The sequence below is a fragment of the Bos grunniens genome, chromosome 17 (genome assembly GCF_055505025.1).
Source record: "Bos grunniens cultivar Pamir isolate PY7600 chromosome 17, Bosgru_T2T1.0, whole genome shotgun sequence".
NCBI classification, from domain to species: Eukaryota; Metazoa; Chordata; class Mammalia; order Artiodactyla; family Bovidae; genus Bos; species Bos grunniens.
The window spans coordinates 300519-323297 of record NC_141181.1 but is presented as its reverse complement, the minus strand read 5'-3'; the positions used below and the strand labels follow the sequence as shown (position 1 = coordinate 323297).

The 22779-nt window shown below is 42.5% G+C and overlaps 1 pseudogene; it reads right to left on the bottom strand.

Annotated features, from left to right (window-relative positions):
* Positions 1–18189: 18189 nt before the first annotated feature.
* On the bottom strand, positions 18190–22776 carry LOC147354903 (spermatogenesis-associated protein 31A6-like; annotated as a pseudogene).
* Between the last annotated feature and the right edge of the window lie 3 nt (positions 22777–22779).

Below are 22779 nucleotides of genomic sequence, written 5' to 3'. Positions count from 1 at the left end.
AAAACTGAATTTTGGAAAAAATTATCCCACCTCACGTCTACAATCATTTTGTACTCCATCAGTATCTTAGACCACAGAAGCAGATATAATTAAATCAGTCCAGAAGTAATCTGGGGAGACAGGCAACAGAAGGGAGTAGCAAAAGTCCTTTGGACCATGATCTCTGACTATTTATGCAGAAAGGTGGGGGGCAGGTAGTGTTTGCTGAGACAAAAAATCTATGGTTATGGATCACAGACCTTAGATGACCAATCGTATTCTACCGAAGCATGGAATATTAGAAGTACAATGGGATCCCATGCTTATGTCTTGTAGAGTTTTCAATCTGTGTGCTTGCAGGCGCTCAGTATTGTTAGATACCAGGGGTTTTAAGAGGTATCCTATGAAGTAGAAATGGTACTAATTTTGTAATTTATCACTAAGAGAATCTGATGATTGAGTCTTCTTTGTAAAGTATTACTAACCCAAAACAGTAAGTTGATTCTGCTATTATTTCTTTTTCTTTTTTTAAAGATTAGGCAGCTTAAATTCTCCAATATATAATATAAATGGAAGGGAGCATAAAATTATTCCCATGCTACTGCTATGTCAACTGAAACTGACCCAAATTTTCAAGTCTTGACCAAAGTTCTTGATATAACAAAAACCTTGCAAGGAAACATCTGAGAATCAACATTTACTGAAGAACCTCCATGAAGTAAATAAATAATAAGAAAAAATACTCTAGTAGAGTGAGTGCATTTGCAGAGTGTAGGAATGGAGTCAGCAGACAGTATCTCAGAGCATTTCCCAGATCTGAAATTCTTTGCTAGAATTTTTCTTTAATGGAAACTTTTGGCCTACTAGGTAAAAGGACCTACTGGTTTTTGGCAGACATAAATAAGAATCAAGGAACTGCAGTCCAAGGGCATGAAAAGGAATAAAAAGTCATGAAAAGGCATGAAAGGCCATGAAAAGACTTTCCCAATTTAAGGATGGAGTTCTCCAAAACTCTTGTATCTAAGTGCATGGATTTCATGCGTGCAATGTAAAAATCACCGCTGAGCAGCTCACAAGAGCTGATTTTAAGAAGAGAGTGCTATGAAGCTTCCTGGTGAGAAGCCATGGACATAGAAGCTCCTCAGTGTGTCCAAACCCTCAACTTCTCTACCCTCCTGCAGCGACCTCCTGGGACAGTTGTCTGTGTGCCCCATGTCTGCACGCATGTGCATGCCCACTGTGGGCAGGCTGACGGCCATTATTCAAGAGCTGCTCCCAGCTTCTTTTAAGGTTGTCTGCTCAGGAAGACACGAACTCTAGCTGAAATACAGAGGGTGGAGCCCCATCAGCCAACCTGGCTGCGTGAACAGAGGTGCCACTTACTCATGGCAGTCTCTAGAATCAATAACAGGAACTTTGAGGTAAGTGAGACACAGACTTTTCAAACCTCAGGTGTTGCACTCTATGTTGGTGTTTCACCCTGGGGTTACTTGTTTCCTTGTCAGTATATGTAGACTTCCCTATAGTGCTCAGTTCCCTTGCAGTGTTTATATCAGGGTTATTGGCACCTCTGGGGAGTAGGTTGCAAGAATGCTTCCCCAACTGCAGGGCCTGCAGTGGAGGGTAAATCATGAGAGCAGTTTACCAGTGGAGGGTCAATCGTGAGATCAGTTAAACAAGTGCCATTCTAGTCCGTGCCTTCTGAGGAGTATAAAAAGCTAATGGGAATTTCTTCCACTTGAAAATGCTCATTGCAAGAAGTAGCGCAGGTCATTGGAAAATGAGTGGAAAGTGAGTGAAGTTCTAACATACATTCTCATAGTTTCACAGTTGTCTTCCTATTTAACGTGAAAATACCAGTCAACACATGTTCAAAGGGCACTCTTGTCCACAATGAAGTAGCAGACACCTATTTGTAGTCTGATGTCAAATCATGATTGATTTGCAAGCATAGATGGGATTTGTACATAATTAATTGGTTAGTGGGAGTCTGATAGGTTGTCCAATGTGCAGGTTGGTTTTGTCTGTAGATATTTGTGATTAAGAGGAGTTCATGCCTCTATTTTTGTGAGAGTGTGTAAGGGTGAGTGTTGTATTTGGAGAGTGTTGAGATTGTAACACAGGCATCAAGTAGATGGTGATTAGGTGTTTGATGTTTGAGGACTATTTTTACATGTGCTTTTTTCACCCATGAATTTGGGGATTTGTATTTGTTTAATGGTAGATTATCATATATGTAAGGGCAATGTTAGGAAAAGTACTGGTGTATATTAGTTTGGATATACAGTCTATTCTGTATACTTGAGTAATGTCAGATGATAATTTGTGTCCTGAGGATACCATTTGTGTCTAGTGCTTGTTGTACGGTTCTGTGGTTTTTGTGTGTGTGGATTTTCAGGAGCTATCTATGGAGTTATCTATATATATTTTGCTGTGTAGCCACAAATAGTCTGTGGCTATTTTTGGGGGCTGGCAGATGTTGTTTATACTTGTATTTATGTGTTTCTGTATTTTGCAAGATGAAAGAATTAATTCTGTGTGAGAATTTGGGAATGTGGGATAAACATATGCAGGTAGTGTGGTATGTATTTGAAACAGAGTATATGTATATAGTCGTATCTTTGTATATTTGTAGTGTAGTGGGTAATTGTGGTTATATTTGGGACTTATGGAGAATTGTGTGTATAATGAGCTTGTGTGTATATTCAGGGGCATGGCCATTTGGAGGAATATTTGCTAGTGCCTTGGATTTCTGTTTTTCAGTAGGGGCTTCCTAGGCTTATATATTTTGAGAAGTTAGTATGTGTGTATCTGATGAGAAGGTGAGGTTTCAGATTTATACAGGGGAGTTGGTAAATTTCATTTATATGTACTAGAAATACGTGATGTAGTTATTTGTTAGTATATGCAGATGTATGAGCTGGCTTCTACTAGCTAGGGATCATTTGGTATATGGAAGTTTTTTCATAAGTGGTTTCTTGGAGATATTTCTATGTGTCTTACTTGTGTATACTGATTTGTATGTGTCCATCATTAGGGGCATGAATTATGAAAGTGTTCATAATGTATGGAGTGTTAGGAGTATTTAAATGTATTTAAATTTAAAGCACGGGCGGCTGCGATGGCACACAGAGCGTGGGCAGCTGCAATGGCGCACAGAGCATGGCTGAGAGGAGCTATCCCACGTCCGAGGTCAGGGGCAGAAGCCGGGAGGACCCCATGCCCGAGGGGCGGCGGCCAAGAGAAATTACCCCACGTCTGAGGTCAGGGGCAGCGGCCGAGAGTGCCAGGCTGTGACAGCGCAGGAATGGCGGAGAGGAGCTACCCCATGTCCGAGGTCGGGGCGGTGGCCAAGAGGAGCTACCCCCCAACCCGAGGCCAGGGGTGGCAGCCAGGAGAAGCAACCCCATGTCCAAGGAGCAGTGGCTGCATGGGCACAGGAGGGCCTAGAGGAGCTATTCCATGTTCAAGGTCAGGAGGGGCAGTGGTGAGGAGATACCCCTCATCCAAGGTAAGGAGCAGCGGCTGCGCTTTGTTGGAGCAGCCGTGAAGAGATACCCCACGTCCAAGGTAAGAGAAACCCAAGTAAGATGGTAGGTGTTGCAAGAGGGCATCAGAGGGCAGACACACTGAAGCCATACTCACAGAAAACTAGTCAATCTAATCACACTAAGGCCACAGCCTTGTCTAACTCAATGAAACTAAGCCATGCCCATGGGGCCACCCAAGATGGGTGGGTCATGGTGAAGTCTGACAGAATGTGGTCCACTGGAGAAGGGAATGGAAAACCACTTCAGTATTCTTGCCTTGAGAACCCCATGAACAGTATGAAAAGGCAAAATGATAGGATACTGAAAGAGGAACTCCCCAGGTCAGTAGGTGCCCAATATGCTACTGGAGATCAGTGGAGAAATAACTCCACAAAGAATGAAGGGATGGAGCCAAAGCAAAAACAATACCCGGTTGTGGATGTGACTGGTGATAGAAGCAAAGTCCGGTGCTGTAAAGAGCAATATTGCATAGGAACCTGGAATGTCAGGTCTGTGAATCAAGGCACATTGGAAGTGGTCAAACAAGAGATGGTCAAAAAAGAGTGAACGTTGACATTCCAGGAATCAACGAACTCAAATGGACTGGAATGGGTGAATTTAACTCAGATAACCATTATATGTACTACTGCAGGCAGGAATCCCTCAGAAGAAATGGAGTAGCCATCATGGTCAACAAGAGTCTGAAATGCAGTACTTGGATGCAATCTCAAAAATGACAGAATGATCTCTGTTCGTTTCTGAGGCAAACCATTCAATATCACAGTAATCCAAGTCTATGCCCCAACCAGTAATGCTGAAGAAGCTGAAGTTGAATGGTTCTATGAAGACCTACAAGACCTTTTAGAACTAACACCCAAAAAAAGATGTCCTTTTCATTATAGGGGACTGGAATGCAAAAGTAGGAAGTCAAGAAACACCTGGAGTAACAGGCAAATTTGGCCTTGGAATACAGAATAAAGCAGGGCAAAGACTCATAGAGTTTTGCCAAGAAAATGCACTGGTCATTGCAAACACCCTCTTCCAACAACACAAGAGAAGACTCTATACATGGACATCACCAGATGGTCAACACCGAAATCAGATTGATTATACTCTTTGCAGCCAAAGATGGAGAAGCTCTATACAGTCAACAAAAACAAGACCAGGAGCTGACTGTGGCTCAGACCATGAACTCCTTATTGCCAAATTCAGACTTAAATTGAAGAAAGTAGGGAAAACCACTAGAACATTCAGGTATGACCTAAATTAAATCCCTTATGATTATACAGTAGAAGTGAGAAATAGATTTAAGGGCCTAGATCTGATAGAGAGAGTGCCTGAGAATTATGGACGGAGGTTCGTGACATTATACAGGAGACAGGGATCAAGACCATACCCATGGAAAATAAATGCAAAAAAGCAAAATGGCTGTCTGAGGAGGCCTTACAAATAGCTGTGAAAAGAAGAGAAGCGAAAAGCAAAGGAAAAAAGGAAAGATATAAACATCTGAATGCAGAGATCCAAAGAACAGCAAGAAGAGACAAGAAAGCCCTCCTCACCAATCAATGCAAAGAAATAGAGGAAAACAACAGAATGGGAAAGACTAGAGATCTCTTCAAGAAAATTAGAGATACCAAAGGAACATTTCATGCAAAGATGGGCTCGATAAAGGACAGGAATGGTATGAGATGTCGGGAGCCAGCGTGAGGAACTCCGCCCATGGCAAAGGTCATGAGGAAGGAGGCTTGACATACGTAAAGGTGGGATCGAGCCTCAGGAGTTCCCCTGGAAATTCTCGAGCATCTACCCCCAAAACCAGAGTCTGCCTACTTTACTGCTTTGTGCTCTCACCTACACCTCTGACTTTACGGGGGGGCTGTCCCCCACCACCGTCTATCTCTCTGAGAAAGAGTTAACTTACAGCTCCAGTTAATAAAGTTCCTGGGCATGACAAGAGTGTTTTAGTTCACAAACCCCTCAGATGGCTCTCTAACTTGCCTGACAGGTTTACCCGGATTCCTACAGCTATGCATACGATTGTTTACAGTCTCCCAACCGCGAGAGGCATGGGGAGCTTAAGATATTCAAATAGTATAGAGCCTCTCGGAGAGTTAGAATTTGTCAGAATAGAACTAGTAGAAGATTTCATTGTTGAGCCAATGCTTGCTGCCAAGTTTCCACATCCCCTGTATTGTATCTTTGGAAGTGTATTAATTAATATAGTTGGTATGTAGAAAAAATAAGTAGTGGCCTTAGTGTTAACAACTTTAGACCCTTGAGGTAATAAATTCTTTTCTTTGTTGTAAACCCACTGCACCTCTGCCCTATAGGAATGCAACTTTATCTAACACCTTCAGAGGATGGCGCCAAACTTTAAAATAATTACTCTTAGAGAAAATAAGTCTTATGGTTGACAAACTTTTGTCAGAGTCATAAAATGTTAACAGGCCTTCTGGCCAGAAGATTATGTAAATCACCTAAACCATTTGTATACGATAAGTTTGCAGAAAAGAAACCCTAGTTTCGATAAGGATCAAAGACTGCTGACTTTGCATGATTTCACACCCCCTATTATCCTCTATGTGCAACTTAGGGTATAAAAGCCCCTGTTGAAATAAAGGTACGGGCCTTGCTCACCAAAGCTTGGTCTCCCCATGTTGTTTTTTCTCTCACCTTCTGGCTGAATTCCCATCTGGAGTGTGGAGGCTCGTCAAGCCTACTAATTTTGCCTGGACTTCTAAGATCTGACCAGGGAGGCCTTAGTGTCTCCTCTCCTTTGGGAGAATGAGAGGACGCCTGTGGCATACGTAGATGGAGCAAATTCCTTGTCTTGGAGTTTTATTGGTTTTCCACGTAAACAAAGTTATTTAGCCTCTTTTCTCCACTGAATTTCTTCACTGAGCTATCCCTATTTAACCACTCTTTATATCTCAAATTAATACTTAATTAAGCTATTGCTATTCTAATTGCCAACACCGTCCTCCTGAGGGAATCCCTGGATCCAACCAGGGCTGGAGCCCGGTAATGGACCTAACAGAAGCAGAAGATATTAAGAAGAGGTGGCAAGAATACACAGAAGAACTGTACAAAAAAGATCTTCCTGACCCAGATAATCACGATGGTGTGATCACTGACCTAGAGCCAGACATCCTGGAATGTGAAGTCAAGTGAGCCTTAGAGAGCATCACTACGAACAAAGCTAGTGGAGGTGATGGAATTCCAGTTGAGCTATTTCAAATCCTGAAAGATGATGCTGTGAAAGTGCTGTACTCAATATGCCAGCAAATTTGGAAAACTCAGCAGTGGCCACAGGACTGGAAAAGGTCAGTTTTCATTCCAATCCCAAAGAAAGGCAATGCCAAAGAATGCTCAAACTACCGCACAATAGCACTCATCTCACATGCTAGTAATGCTCAAAATTCTCCAAGCCAGGCTTCAGCAATATGTGAACCATGAAATTCCAGATGTTCAAGCTAATTTTAGAAAAGGCAGAGGTACCAGAGATCAAATTGCCAACATTCGCTGGATCATCAAGAAAGCTAAAGAGTTCCAGAAAAACATCTATTTCTGCTTTATTGACTATGCCAAAGCCTTTGACTGTGTGGGTCACATGAAACTGTGGAAAATTCTGAAAGAGATGGGAATACCAGACCACCTGACCTGCCTCTTGAGAAACCTATATGCAGGTCAGGAAGCAACAGTTAGAACTGGACATGGAACAACAGACTGGTTCCAAATAGGAAAAGGAGTACGTCAAGGCTGTATATTGTCACCCTGCTTATTTAACTTATATGCAGAGTACATCATGAGAAACGCTGGATGGGAAGAAACACAAACTGGAATCAAGATTGCCGGGAGAAATATCAATAACCTCAGATATGCAGATGACACCACCCTTATGGCAGAAAGTGAAGAGGAACTCAAAAGCCTCTTGACGAAAGTGAAAAGTGGAGAGTGAAAAAGTGGGCTTAAAGCTCAACATTCAGAAGATGAAGATTCTGCATCTGGTCCCATCACTTCATGGGAAATAGATAGGGAAACAGTGGAAACAGTGTCAGACTTTATTGTTGGGAGCTCCAAAATCACTGCAGATGGTGACTGCAGCCATGAAATTAAAAGACGCTTACTCCTTGGAAGGAAAGTTATGACCAACCTAGATAGCATACTCAAAAGCAGAGACATTACTTTGCCAACAAAGGTCCGTCTAGTCAAGGCTATGGTTTTTCCAGTGGTCATGTATGGATGTGAGAATTGGACTGTGAAGAAAGCTGAGTGCCGAAGAATTGATGCTTTTGAACTGTGGTGTTGGAGAAGACTCTTGAGAGTCCCTTGGACTGCAAGGAGATCCAACCAGTCCATTCTGAAGGAGATCAGCCCTGGGATTTCTTTGGAAGGAATGATACTAAAGCTGAAGCTCCAGTACTTTGGCCACCTCATGGGAAGAGTTGACTCATTGGAAAAGACTCTGATGCTGGGAGGGATTTGGGGCAGGAGGAGAAGGGGACGACAGAGGATGAGATGTCTGGATGGCATCACTGACTCGACGGATGTGAGTCTGACTGAACTCCGGGAGTCAGTGATGGACAGGGAGGCCTGGCGTGCTGCAATTCATGGGGTCGCAGAGTCGGAGATGACTGAGCGCCTCAACTGAAGTGAAGTGAAATGTATTTAAAATTCAAATGTAATTAAATGTATTTCTTTGAAGACTGATAGGGTGTTTCTACATGTGTGTTGTAGTAGGTAATATATTTGTATATTCAGGTTAAGGATTGATATACATATATAGTGTCCTTCTTTTTATATGTTGGGAGAGAGGCGAGGAGGTTGTATTCTGGAGAGATAGCATAATGGATCTCCAGTATTCTTGCCTGGAGATTCCCCATGGACAGAGGAGCCCTGCGGGCTATTGTCCACGGGGCCACAAAGAGTCAGACACGACTAAGTGACTAAGCGCAGCGTAGCACAGCATTTTATTCTTTATATTCAGAATGGTGTTTTTTTCCTTAATATCCTTTTTGGGATAGTTCATTGCTTTTATATAATGACTTCTATATACTGATTTTATATCCTGAAACTTCACTAAATTCATTTATGAATTCTAATTGTTTCTGTTGCCTTTGTCACTGTTATTGTTTTTGAAACTTTAGGATTTTCTACATATATGATCATGTCATCTGCAAATGGAGGTAATTTGAATCCTTCCTTTCTGATTTTAATGCATTTTATTTCTTCGTCTTGCCTAAGTCCTCTGGCTCGGAATTTCAGTGTTATGTTTGACAGCACTGAAAGTGGGTGTGGGCATTTTTGCCTTCTTTCTGATATTAGAGCCAAAGCGTTCAGTTTTTCACTGTTGAGTAATATGTTTGCTGTGATGTTTTCATGTATGCCATTATTGTGTTGAGGTATGATCCTTCTATTCTCAATTTGGTGAGAGTTTTTGTCATGAAAGAATGTTGAATATTGCCAAATCCTTTCCTGCATCTATTGAGATGATCATGAGTTTTCCCCCATTTTGTCAATGTAGTGTATTATGTTGATTGATTTGCGTTATTTGAACCATCCTTGCATTCCATGAATAAATGGCACTTAATCATGGAGTACTACTACTACTACTGCTAAGTCACTTCAGTCGTGTCCAACTCTGTGTGACCCCATGGACTGCAGCCTACCAGGCTTCTCCATCCATGGGATTCTCCAGAAAAGAACACTGGAGTGGGTTGCCATTTCCTTCTCCAATCATGGAGTAGGATCCTTCTAATTAATTCTTGAATTAGCTTTGCTAATATTTTTTGAGGATTTTTGAATTTGTGCTCATTCCAGATATTGACCTATAATCTTCTTGTAATGTCTTTGTCTGACTTTGATATCAAGGTAATGCTGGCCTTGTAAACTTAATTTGAAAGTGTACCCTCCTTTTCAGTTTTTTTTGGAGGAGTTTGAAAAGGATTGGTATTAATTCTTTAAATGTTTGGTAAAATTTACCAGTGGAGCCATATGGTCCTGGATTTTCTTTATTTTTATATTATTGATTCTGTCTCCTTATTTGTTATTGGTCTGTTCAGACTTTCTATTTTGTCTCGATTCAGTGTTAATAGGTTGTATGATTCTAGGAATTTATTTGTTTCTTCTTAAATTTTATCTAATTTGTTGACATAATTATTTATGATAGACTCTAATGATCCTTTTATTACTGAGGCATCATTTGTACCACCTCCCTTTTCATTTCTGATTTCACTGATTTGTCTCTCTTTCTTCTTAATTAATCTAACTAACAGTCTGTCACATTAATGTTTTCAAAAAAACACTACTTAGTTTTGTTTATATTTTCTTTTATTATTTTTCTGTTGTCTAATTCCTTCTACTAAATGTGAGATTAGTGTTTTCATTTTCTGTAGTTCCTTGAGGCATAAAATTAAATGCTTTATTTGAAGTTTTTCTTACCTTTTAATATATGTATTTATACATTATCTCCTGTAGTACTGCTTTTGCTTCATCCCATAAGTCTTAGTGTGTTGTGTTTCATTTTAGTTTGTCTCAATATACTTTTTCATTTTTCCTTTGATTTTATCTTTGACCCAAAGTTTTTTTTAAAATGTTTTATACAGCATAATAAATATAATTAAAATTGGTGTATTTTATATATGAGGATTAAGGAAGTAAATCCTAAGAGTTCTCATCACAAAAGAAACATTTTTTCTTTTATTTTTATTTTATATCCATACAAGATGATGTTCACCAACCTTCTTGTGATAATCATTTCATGATGTATGTAAGTCAAATCATTATGCTGTATGTCTTAAAATTATGCAGTGGTCAATGTCAGTTATACCTCAATAAAACTAGCAGTGGGGGGAAAAGAGTGTATTGTTTAGTTTCCACATATTTCTCAATTTTCGTGTTTTCTTGCTCTTAAGGGATTTCTTATTTGATCCTATTGTGGTCAGAAAAGATACCTGAAGTTATTTCAGTCTTTTTAAATTTGTTAAAACTTGATTGTGGCCTATTATGTATCCTGGAGAATGTTGCTTATGTACTTGAATGTATATGTGCTGCTGTTTGGTGGTATGTTTAAATATGTCTGTAAGGACCATATGATCCTTACATGTTTTCAAGGCATGTTTGTTTATTGATTTTCTATCCATTTTTATAAGTGGATTATTGAAGTCCCTTACTGCCATTGTATGAAATCAATTTTTTTTCTTTAATTCCAGTATTTGCTTTATACCTTTATGTGCTCTGATGTTGTATGCATATATAATTTTTATATCTTCCTGTTGAAGTGACTCTTTTATTAAATATAGTGACCTTTTTCTATGGAGACAATTTTGGACTTAACATCTATTTTCTCTTTTATATGAGTAGCCACCCTTGCTTCCTTTTGTTTACTATTTACACACATGGAGTATCTTTTTCCATCCCTTCATTTTGAGCCTATATGTATATTTAAATCTAAAATGAGTCTCTTATAGATAGCTTTGAGTTGGGTCTTTCTTTTTTTTCCTTTTTAAATCATTCAACAACTGTTTAAGCCATTTATATTATTTATTGATCAGTAGGGATTACTGTTACTGTTTAGCTAATTGTCTTATTTATATTTTGTAGGTGTTTTGTCCTCTTCCTGTCTAACTTTCTTTCATTGCTGTTTGATGATGTTTTAGTAGTGATTTGCTTTTACCCCTGATTGCATTTTGTTTTCAAGATTTTGTATCACCTTTACTATCAGTATTCTGAATTCTCTTTCTAATAGACTCCCTGTCTCCTCTTCGTTTGTTTGGTCTAGTGAGTTTTTACCATGTTCCTTCACCTCCTGTATATTTCTTATCTTTTCATTTTATTTAGTTTGCTGTGTTTAGTGCCTCCTTGCTTTAGGCTGGAGGGTTGTAGTTCTTCTTAATTGTGGAATCTGCCCCTCATCGTGGGGTTGGACTAGTGTGAAGGTTTCCTGACTGGGGAGACTTTTGCCTATGTTCTGTTGGATGGAGCTGAATCATGTTTCTCTGAAGGGCAGTGCCCTTCCAAACTGCAGGGCAGTTCAGTAGTGAGTTTGGGGTGTTTATGGGTTTGGTATGACTTTGGGCAGCCTATATGCTAATGTGGTGGATTGTGTTCCTATTTTGCTGAAGGATTGGCATGGGGCATCCTGCACTGGAGCTTGCTGACTCTTAATAAACAAAATTAATAACAAAAGATTGAAAAGCAAAAGTTAAAAACAGAGAATAAAGATTAGACTCTCAAAAGTACATTATTGAAAACAAAATATCAAACACAAAAATAAAAAAAATATGGAATTTATTTCTAAAATATGGTGTTTTCTTAATTTTATTTTTTTAAAAGGTAAAAGTGGACTACAGAAGGGAGTAATACAGAACCACTTTAGGACAATATGAGAAAAAAAGAGAGTGGAAAGGAAAAAAATAAGAATAAAAAATGGGGAGTATGGAGTATATATAGGGCAGTAGTGAGAGGAATGTCTGTGTGATTCTTACTTGTTCCTGCCCCAGTTGATTTGCCTACTTAGAAGGCCCTCTGATATATGTAGGAAGGTCTCTGGACCTGTTGTGGACAGTGTGGAGTCAGATCAGACTTAGATCTTCTTTCGTCCCAGCTTGTACTTGCTCTCAAAGTCTACAGTATCCCCTAAAGAACATAGTCTTAGGTTAATTGTGGGATTTTAATCTGCTGCACCTGCCCCTTCTCAGGATGTTCCCCCTTCTTTGCTTTGCTCATGCTTCTCTGAACTTTGGCCCACTGCTGCTTTCAAGTTTCTCTCCAGTGTCTGATCTCTGCCCTGATACAAGGCGATGAAAGTGGCATCTTTTTTGGGCTCACTAGCTCAGTTGTGCTGTGGAGAGGGAAGGGTACTGCAAGAGCTGCTAGGGTGTGTGAGGAGTGCTCAGTGTGGTTGGGCCACACAGGGGTGTCACTACAGCCTGAGGTGAATGCTACACTTCCCATGCGAGTTGGTCCTGGTTTGTTGGACCCTTGGCAAAGCCAAGCTGATCGGGCTCCCAGCTGGGTCCTGTGGAGGTTGTCACAGTCTTAGGTGAGTTGTGTGTTTCCCCAGGGGAGTTGTTCTTGGGTTATGACCCTGCTGGCTGGCCTATCTGAGCCACTCAGGGTTCTGGGAAGATGTAGGTAGTGATCCGCAGCCACTCACAGCTTGGCTGTAGATGTGATCCATGGGGCCAAGATTGTAGTGGCCCTTTGCCTTTTGCCTCTGGCAGTTGTGTGCCTGCTTTTCTGCCTCTGGGGCTACAAACTGCAGCCTGCTTTCCCCTCCTAGGTATTCTCTAGGGTGCTGTTCTTTGTTCTGTGAGTGCACGCAGAGTTATAATGCTGCCTGAGAGCCTTCCCACAGAAGTGAACTTTCCCTAGTGGTCCCAGAGTTTCCCCTGTCCTGCTGTGCTGTGTCACATTAACCCCCTTGGAGTATATTCACAGCATTCAGCCCCAGTCCTTTCCCTGAGGACCAAGCCCCACAGCCAGAGCCTCCATACCCAGCCCCCACCTGCTGCAGGCAGATGAAAGTGTGTGAGCTGCTTTTTGGCTGGAAATTGCAATTTGGCACAACCTCTGTGCAGAAATTTCTCCGTCTTGCATTATTGTGCTTCCATCTGAGGTTCCTAAGCTCCCCTATAACCCCACCTGTGAGAGGGTTTCTTGTTACCTGGAAACTTCTCTGCCTCCAGGAGCCCCTCCTTAGGATGGATTCTCAAAATCCTTTGTCTCCCTTTTTGTCTTTATCTTTTGCCCTACCTCATTTCAGTAGATTGGCTTGCCTTTCTGGACTCCTGGCATCCTCTCCCAGGGTTCAGAAGATGTTCTGTGGGAATTGTTCCACATACAGGTTATCTTTTGATGTATTTGTAGGGGAGAAGGTAGTTTCCCCGTCCAATTTCTCCACCATCTTGAAACCACACCCCTTCTATATTAAGTTTTGAAATAAAAAAAATTTGAAACTTCAAACTTTATTTTGTTTACACATTATTTTGCCGATTCAGGGTGTTAGAATTCCATATGAATTTCAGGATGAAGTTTTTTATTTTCTAAAAAAAAGAAGACCACATTATAATTAGAGACTGTAATCTGTTTATCACTTTTAGTATTGACAGCATTACGTCTTCTAGCCTGTGAACACAAGATGCCTTTACATTTGTTGGCATCTTTATTATTTTCTTTCAGCAATACTTTCTAGTTTTCCATATACATCTTTTTTTCCCCTTGAAAAGTTGTTTCTAGTATTTTACTCTATAGTTCATGATACAATAAATGGTATTGCTTTCTTAATTTCTTTCTCATGTTTTCTATTGTTAATGTATAGAGACACAACTGATTTTTAAATGTTGATTTTATATATGGCAACTTTTCTAAATTCATTTATTAATTCTAAGGGTTTTTGTGTGTGTGTGTATGTTTGTGTGTAATCATAAGGTTTTCTTCATATAATATCGTGTTGTCTGAAAACAAGTATAATTTTATTTTTCCTTTCTGATTTAGATATCTTTTAGTTTTTGTCTTGTCTTATTTATTTGTCTAGGAATTCTGGTAGTGTACTGAATAGAAGTGGTGAAACAGGCATCCTTTCTTTGTCCCTGATTTTCACGGGAAAGATTTCACCACTTAATAGCTATGACTTTTCCCATATGTGACCTTCATTATGTTGAATTCATCAACTTTTTTTTTTTAATCAGAAAAAGGCGTTGAATTTTGTGAAAAAAATTTTTTTCTGCATCAAGTAAGATGATCACATGATGTTTATTTCCTTCTGTCTTTTTAAGTGATATACCATATTGACTTTTTTATTTGTTGAACCAACCAACCAATTGCAAGATAAATCCAATTTAGTCATGAAGTATAAGCCTTTTAATTTGTTGTTCTGTGTCTTATTGTTTTTTAAAGAGTTTTTTCATCAGTATTCATAAGGGATATTGGTCTGTAGTGTACTTTTGTCATGTCTTTGGCTTTATAACCAATGTAATGGTAACCTCATAGAATGAGTGAGGAAACAGTGTCTCCTATTTAATTGTTTGGAAGAACTTGATAATTGGTGTTAATTCTTCTTTCTACTTGGTAGAATTCACATGAAGATACTTGCCTTGATGCTGGATGTTCAGTCACTGGAGGTTTTTTGGTAGTTATTCAATATATTGACTCCTAGAGCTGTTTAGATTTTGTATTTCTTCATAATTCAGACTTGGTAGGATGTTTCTAGAAACCTGCTCATTTCATCTAAGTTACCAAATTTTCTATTTATGTCTATAAAGCTGGTAGTAATAGCCCTTCATTTCTGATTTTACACATTTTTTCCTTATCTCTTTATGTAATGGTAAATTTAAGTAGTTTTGCCCATTTTGTTGATTTTTTTCTCTTTTTTTGAGGCATACCTGACAAAACCATGGTGTAGCTAAAGTACATAAAGTGGTTATTTGACATACATGTATGTTGTGAAAGGATTCTAACAATCAAGTTAATTAACATACCCATACCTTCTCACATATTTACATTTGTATATGAGGACATGTAAATTCTACTCTCAGAAATTTTCAATTACAGAATAGAGTATTATCAATTATAATCACCATGTTATACATTAGCTCCTAAGACCTTATTCTTTCATTTATTTATCATGTTATAACAGAAAACTTGTATCCATTTGCCAATCTGTTTGCATATACCCCATGCCCAGCTATAGAAACAATTCAACACTTTCTACTCTGTGTTCTATGATTGTACTTTTTTTGATTCCACATGTAAGTGATACCATGTGGTGTTCTTTCCTGTCAGGCTTATATTATTTAGCATAAAGATCTCCAGGTTCATTCATGTTCTTGTAAATGTCATGATTTACTTTTTTTTTTTTTTTTTGAGGCTGAATAATATCCCATTGTGTATGTTATGTATGTATATTTGTGTGTTTGGTATCACATATTATCATGTATTCTTTATGCACTCATCCACAACAAACTGGAAGGTTCTCTCCATGCCGCTACTATGAATGAAGTTTCAAAGGACATAGAGAAGTACTGATATCTCTTTAGAATAAAAAATTTTTAATTCCTTTTGCTCTATGCCTGGAAGTGGAATTGCTGGATCACATGGTATTCTAATTTTATTTTTTTGAAGAATCTCCACACTGTTGTAAATATTGGTTGTACAAACTTACATTGCAAACCACAATGCACATGGTTTGTTCAGTGGTATCAGACTCATTATGAAGGAACTATCAAAGTGTGTATACTCAGATTCTAAAAAATGCCTATGAGGTCTGTGTGGGGGTCTTAAAGAGAGGTCTCTGTGTGAGATTGCTCAGTGTAGGTCTGTGGAAGTTTCCTATGTGGGGTAAATGTGAGTCTATCAGAGGTCTCTGTATGGGGTCAGTGTGGGTGTTTGAGAGATCTGTAAGCAGGATAAGTGTGAATCTGTGGTTGACCACTGTACAGGATCAGGGTGGATTTGTGGAAGATTCCCATGTGAGGGTAGTGGAGTCCCTATGTGGGTCAGTATGGGTCTGTCGGAGGTCTCTGTGTTGGGTCTGAGGGTTCCTGTGAAGGGTTGCTGTGAGTCTGTGGGAGATCCCTGTATAGAGTTAGTGTGGGTCAGTGGGAGGTCCCTGTCTGGGGTGAGTGTGGGTCTCTGGAAGGGCCCTGTGCAAGGTCAGTGTGGGTGTGTGGGAGGTTTCTGTTTGGGGACACTGGGTCTGTCAGGGGTCCCTCTCTGGGGTCAGTGTGGATCTGTCTAGGTCTCTGTGTGGGGTCTTTGGGGGCCCTGTGCTGGATCAGTGTGGGTATGTGGGAGATCCATATCTGGGGTCAGTGTGGGTCTGACCCATTCTTTGAGGGGGACCCTCCATTGCTGTCCTTTCTGCACCTCACGGCAGGAGAAGGGCAAGGGCCTCTCCAAGTCTGGTTCCTTGCTGTTCTGTCAGTGTCCCTTCTGTGTCATTTCTCCAGACAGACACCTTAGTTCCAGCTCCCCCGACTCAGCACTCACCTCTTGGAACCTCTGAGAGGGCCTGGCAACAGGCAGGCTCAGGATCTGTGCTCTGCGCTCCCCTCTCCTGAGCTCTGGGTGGGGGGGGGGGGGGCACTCGATGACCTAGGATGCAACCCTTTCCCTCAGACCCTGGCTGAGCCTCCATGCCCACCATGGAGGATGCGGTGCAGAGGCAAGACTAGACTCCAGGGAGAAAACACAGCACAAGCAGGCCTGTGTCCTCTGTCCCCACAGCCCCAGGCCTGGTCCCACATGTGGGGGTCCTGATAGGCAAGGAGGTGGGGCCATTCCTGCTGGCTCCTGAATCAGAGGCCCCCTTCTGGAGTGGGACTGTCCACCATGGGAGTGTCTGTGACATAGAGCCCCAAGTCTCTCTAGGGAAATGCTCTTGTCTCCCCACTTTCCCATGTGGATGGGCCCAAGGAGGAAAGCTGATGGTATGTTCATTTTCTACAGGTCACTTTCATGCATGCTAGGTGACACATCCTGTCTGCTGGCGTCTTCCATCCTGGCCTCTGGAGTGAGTAAGTCTGAGAGCAGGTGAGACTTGCTATGACCTCTGAACAGTCCCTGGGCCTGTTGAGTCCTACCTGTACCCTGGGAGCCTCCTTGGGCCACACGTGTAGGTAGAGGTCACAGACTGTGAGTCTGTCCTGAGTACCCAGTCCTGTGAAAGCTGATTGCTACAATGTGGAGAAGTGAAGCTTCTCTGCTTCAGTCTGTGCTGCCTCTGGGAGCTTGGCCCTCTGTTGAGGGGCTCCAAGTGGCTTCCCTCTGTCTGGGCCCAGGGAACTAGACTAGAGGGGAGACTCTGGAGTGAAGCCACCATGAGCCACCAGGCCCCTAATGTCTTTCCTCTGGCCCTGTGGATGGTGGTGGGACACCAATGCTCCTTGGTAAATGCACTGTCTGTGGGCGCCTCTGCCACTAACATCCTTCCCCTGCATTCCATCCTAGGGGCACAGTGTCCCACTCTCAGACCATGAGGTGCCTACACACACAGTGACGACCATACTTATTCACTGGGGGAGGTGGGCGCTGTAAGTATGGCCGTCTTCTCCTCCAGGGCAGGGTGGCACCAGCCCTCAGAGGCTTCCATGCTCCACACTGCACACTCTCAGGGCTGGGAGTGCGTGGTCCTCACTCTGGCTGCTGCTTCAGAGCACGAGAAAGGCAGAGCAAGGGTGACAAACCTAGCCTGTCTTGTTCCAGCTACATCTGAGAGAGAAAGAGGCTTTCAGGGCACCATTATCTATCCCACTGTGACATAGGGATGAGGTTTGTCCTACCTCTGGACTCCCCTCCTTACTCTGACATGTGAGTTTGTCCCTGACACTTCCTGAGCCTGAGGGGACTTTCAGCTTCTGAACACACCTCCCTTTCCAGCTGCACAATGTCCAGGTGGAGAGACAGTAGGATAGGAGTGAGCAAGATCCTGAGAAGGGGGAGGTCTTTAGGCTTAGTTCACTGTGGCATGTCCTAAATGGTGTTGCTTGTTTCTGTAATGCTGGTATTATGGAAACTGAAGGTGCAGTTAGGGAATTGGGGTGAGGGTGAGTATCCATGCTGGGGTCAACCTCCCTCCATGGCCCCATCCCATGTGGAAGTCAAAGCAGGCACCTGGGAAGAGTGACCCCTGATGCCTTCCATCCCCCTCAGTAAGGCACAGACAGGCTACTACTCCTGCTCATGAGAAAAAACCGTTTATTTCATGAAACAAAATTTCTGGTAGGAAGAAGCCTTTAGCACACAGAGGATGTGCTAACATGAGAAGAAAAATGTATTTATCTGCATGGCATGCATTTTTTTTTTCTTTAAGAGTTTTCCTACCTGTAATGCTGTGAAAAGCATGTTCCGATTCACCAGAAGAGGTATATTTCTGAAGGAGACGGTGCCTTGGACAGTGGAGGGGATGGCCTGGGATGCTTGTCACTCTTGATCCATGTTGGCAGGCTCTGCCTGGAGGGGGACCTGGCTCCCTGGGTGAGAAGGCCCACTTGCTGTCCCTGGGACTGGTCCACTTACTCTTATTTGAAAAGCTATGGCTCATCAGGGTAGCTTGGTGATAACAGGATGTATCTCTCCTCATCCTCTTTTGTTCTTGGTAGGAGAGAATTCTGTGGTGGCAGTAATGTGGACTTATTGGGTCCTGGAATTCTGCTTGGTACCAATTTAACTCCGTGGCATGAGGTCCATGGTGAAACACCATCTTCTCCTTTAGGATCTGTCCAACAGCTATCATGAGAGTCTGAGCCTCAACAGCCCTGCTGTCCATGGTAGATTCACTTTTGATTGATTCTTGGCTCTTGACAGTGGCTGTTTCAGGCTTGCCTTTTTGCAGGGGCTCTTCTGGTTCTTTGCATTTATTGGGGGAAAATCCACTGCAGAAGGAGCTTAATCCTGTCTTTGAAGTGGCTTTCTGACAGAACCTGTCTCTTCTTTAGGATTAACTGTCAAAACTTGCTTATTAGGGACTCTGTTGATTCTTTTTTCTGGCCAGGATGGCTCATCCCTTGGGCCTGGTAAGCCCTCCGTTCTGCCAGTCCTTTTTTAATCTGTCTTAATTTGGGCCTTGTATATTTCTCTCTCCCATCCTTGCCTTGGCTCTTATATTTGAGCTGTCGCCTCATGTCTACCTGCTGCCCCTGGATGCTCCCTTCACTTGATGTAGCATCATAGAGTTTCTGGGAACTGGACTTGTCTCCACTGGATAAGATCTTAGAATAGGACAGAGATTCCTGAGAAGCCAAGATGTTTGCGGCAAGAAACATATTTGAGTGACAGTCTTTGAGAAATGTATCAGTGGCACAGTCTTGAAGAAGTATACCAATTTCACCAGTCTTGAAGGAGCACACTGGTGGCTGGGCTTTGAGCCTGATCCTGCTGGTCAGTGAACCCTTGAGACTCAAGTTGAAGAAACTGTCTCAAAGAGTAGATCTTCTGTATTTGAGGCAACAGATTTTGTATTCAATGAGGGGCTTTTCTTGGACCTTGGAGACCGTGATCTCCTGATCAGATCAGATCAGATCAGTCGTTCAGCCATGTCCGACTCTTTGCAACCCCATGAATTGCAGCATGCCAGGCCTCCCTATCCATCACCAACTCCCAGAGTTCACTGAGACTCACGCCCATTGAGTCAGTGATGCCATCCAGCCATCTCCTTCTCTGTCGTCCCCTTCTCCTCCTTCCCCCAATCCCTCCCAGCATCAGAGTCTTTTCCAATGAGTCAACTCTTCTCATGAGGTGGCCAAAGTACTGAAGTTTCAGCTTTAGCATCATTCTTTCCGAAGAAATCCCAGGGCTGATCTCCTTCAGAATGGACTGGTTGGATCTCCTTGCAGTCCAAGGGACTCTCAAGAGTCTTCTCCAACACCAGTTCAAAAGCATCAATTCTTCAGGGCTCAGCCTTCTTCACAGTCCAACTCTCACATCCATACATGACCACAGGAAAAACCATAGCCTTGACTAGATGAACCTTTGTTAGCAAAGTAATGTCTCTGCTTTTGAATATGCTATCTAGGTTGGTCATAACTTTCCTTCCAAGGAGTAAGCGTCTTTTAATTTCATGGCTGCAGTCACCATCTGCAGTAATTTTGGAGCCCCCAACAATAAAGTCTGACACTGTTTCCACTGTTTCCCCATGTATTTACCATGAAGTGGTGGGACCAGATGCCATGATCTTCATCTTCTGAATGTTGAGCTTTAAGCCCACTTTTTCACTCTCCACTTTCACTTTCATCAAGAGGCTTTTGAGTTCCTCTTCACTTTCTGCCATAAGGGTGGTGTCATCTGCATATCTGAGGTTATTAATATTTCTCCTGGCAATCTTGATTCCAGTTTGTGTTTCTTCCCATCCAGCGTTTCTCATGATGTACTCTGCATAGAAGTTAAATAAACAGGGTGACAATATACAGCCTTGACGAACTCCTTTTCCTATTTGGAACCAGTCTGTTGTTCCATGTCCAGTTCTAAATGTTGCTTCCTGACCTGCATACACATTTCTCAAGAGGCAAATCAGGTGGTCTGGTATTCCCATCTCTTTCAGAATTTTCCACAGTTTCATGTGATCCACACAGTCAAAGGCTTTGGTATAGTCAATAAAGCAGAAATAGATGTTTTTCTGGAACTCTCTTGCTTTTTCTAGGATCCAGCGGATGTTGGCAATTTGATCTCGGTACCTCTGCCTTTTCTAAAACCAGCTTGAACATCAGGAAGTTCACAGTTCACATATTGCTGAAGCCTGGCTTGGAGAATTTTGAGCATTACTTTACTAGTGTGTGAGATGAGTGCTATTGTGCGGTAGTTTGAGCATTCTTTGGCATTGCCTTTCTTTGGGATTGGAATGAAAACTGACCTTTTCCAGTCCTGTGGCCACTGCTGAGTTATATTAATGTCTAGGGATTTGACCTGCACACTAGGTTCCCTGGTGCCCTTTCCAGCAGAGTCTCCCTCCACAACCTCTTGGGCCCTGGAAAATGGGGAACATTCATCGAGGTCCACAACTATCACATTAGAGCAAGATTCTGGGGAGACCTGCCCCCTAGTTTTCTTCTGTGGCTCATTTCTGGCCATTGCTGAACTTGGACATGGCTCCAGGCTGCCTTTCTCAATCTCCACAACAGACTCACTGCTCACAAAGGTGTATTTGGGGGCCTGAGAAGATGGTTTTTTCCTGTCCAGTCAGAGGGACATCTGAGGGCTTCTGTGTGTCACCAGGTGTGGGTCCTGCCACCTGCCACAGGCCCAGGTTTTCTCAGTCACCCATGAGGGAACAGGGAGGGGACTCTCCAGTGGGGCAACTGCCTCTGTTGTTATCAGAAACTTCTCTCCTGCATGGGGCTGAGGAGGTTTTCCCAAGCCCTTTGTTAATAGGGCTGTTGAGTGGTCTCCAGATTCACAGATGGCCTACAATGTGGGCCCTTGAAACTTTTTCAACTTCAAGCAAAATATGAACTTAAGGACTTTGAAAAGTAGGCTCCACCTGTGCCTCACCTGAAACCTTATTATATGTGCTTCCAGCTCCTACTCAGTATATGGACTGAGGACAAGAGACTCATGGAAGGTGATCATGGAGGCTTTCCCATCCTGAGAGGACTGTGTACTTTCTGTCTTCATGGGAGCATTTGTCTCTCCCAGAATGTCTAAAACAAGGTTGTCAGCAAGCCTTGAATGATAGACTTTCACAGGGATCTCACTCATACAGATTTGTTCTTCCTTCTTCTCTGTAAGGATGCTTGAGACTTCTGGATGCTTCTTGCCTAGGCTCAACACTTTCTGACTCAGGTTTTGCTCTTGGATCCTCCACTGGAGGATTGGCTGAGAACATGTACAGATCTTTTACAATCTTCCCCACACTCTGCTCTACATCATGGCACAGGTCTGTCCCTGGTACGATTTGTGCTGGGCACTTGGACCTCAACTTTTGGGCATCCTGTCTCCTTTTGTCTAGACCTGCAGAGGATCTTGAGGGCCCCTCCCTGCCCTGTGCCTGACAAGGACTTGGGTATTGATCCTGAGGCTGCATTAGTTTCTGAGATGCTTGGATTCTGTAGGGCAGGCCACTCTGTTGCTGCACGAACCTTTTAGAAATGTGGTGCTCCAGTTTCTCTCGAACATCAGGGCTGACCAAATACCCAGGAAGGATGAAGACAGAACTGTGGGCCTGGGAAGACCTGTGGGCCTGGGAAGACCTGGTCTCCTGGGGTAGGTTGGGAGTGACCTGGCTAAAGACTTGCTGAGAATTGTTAACCAAAGAGGGTAAAGTTCTCTCTCTTTCTAGTTTTTTCCAAAAGTGACATTCCAGGTTTTCAATAGCATTTGGACTGAAAGATGATGCATTATTTTGGACTGTAGGGCAAGATGTTTCAATGGACCCAATCTGGTGTTGAGATGATGATGACTGGACTAGGAGAGAAGGTGATGGTTGAACAGTGGTTTCTAACTGAGCCTGAGGTCGTGAATGATATCAGGGTATGGTTGGAGTCAAGGATTGGGGTCGGGCCCAGATCTCCCTAAGAGCCCGAGAAGATGGCTGACAGAGAGGGATGTTTAGATTCCAGGGTATTGATTGGGCTTGGATCTCCATGTGAGCCCGAGGAGGTGGTTGAAACTGGGGCATGGTTGGAGTTGAGGGTTGTTGGTGGTCCTGGACCTCCATGGAAATTTTAGATGGTGGTGGGCATTGAGGCATGGTTGCCTGACCTCTACCTCCCCAAGGTAGGGGCTGGGCCTGGGTCTCCATGTGAGCCTGAACAGGTGGTTGAAACTGGGGCATGTT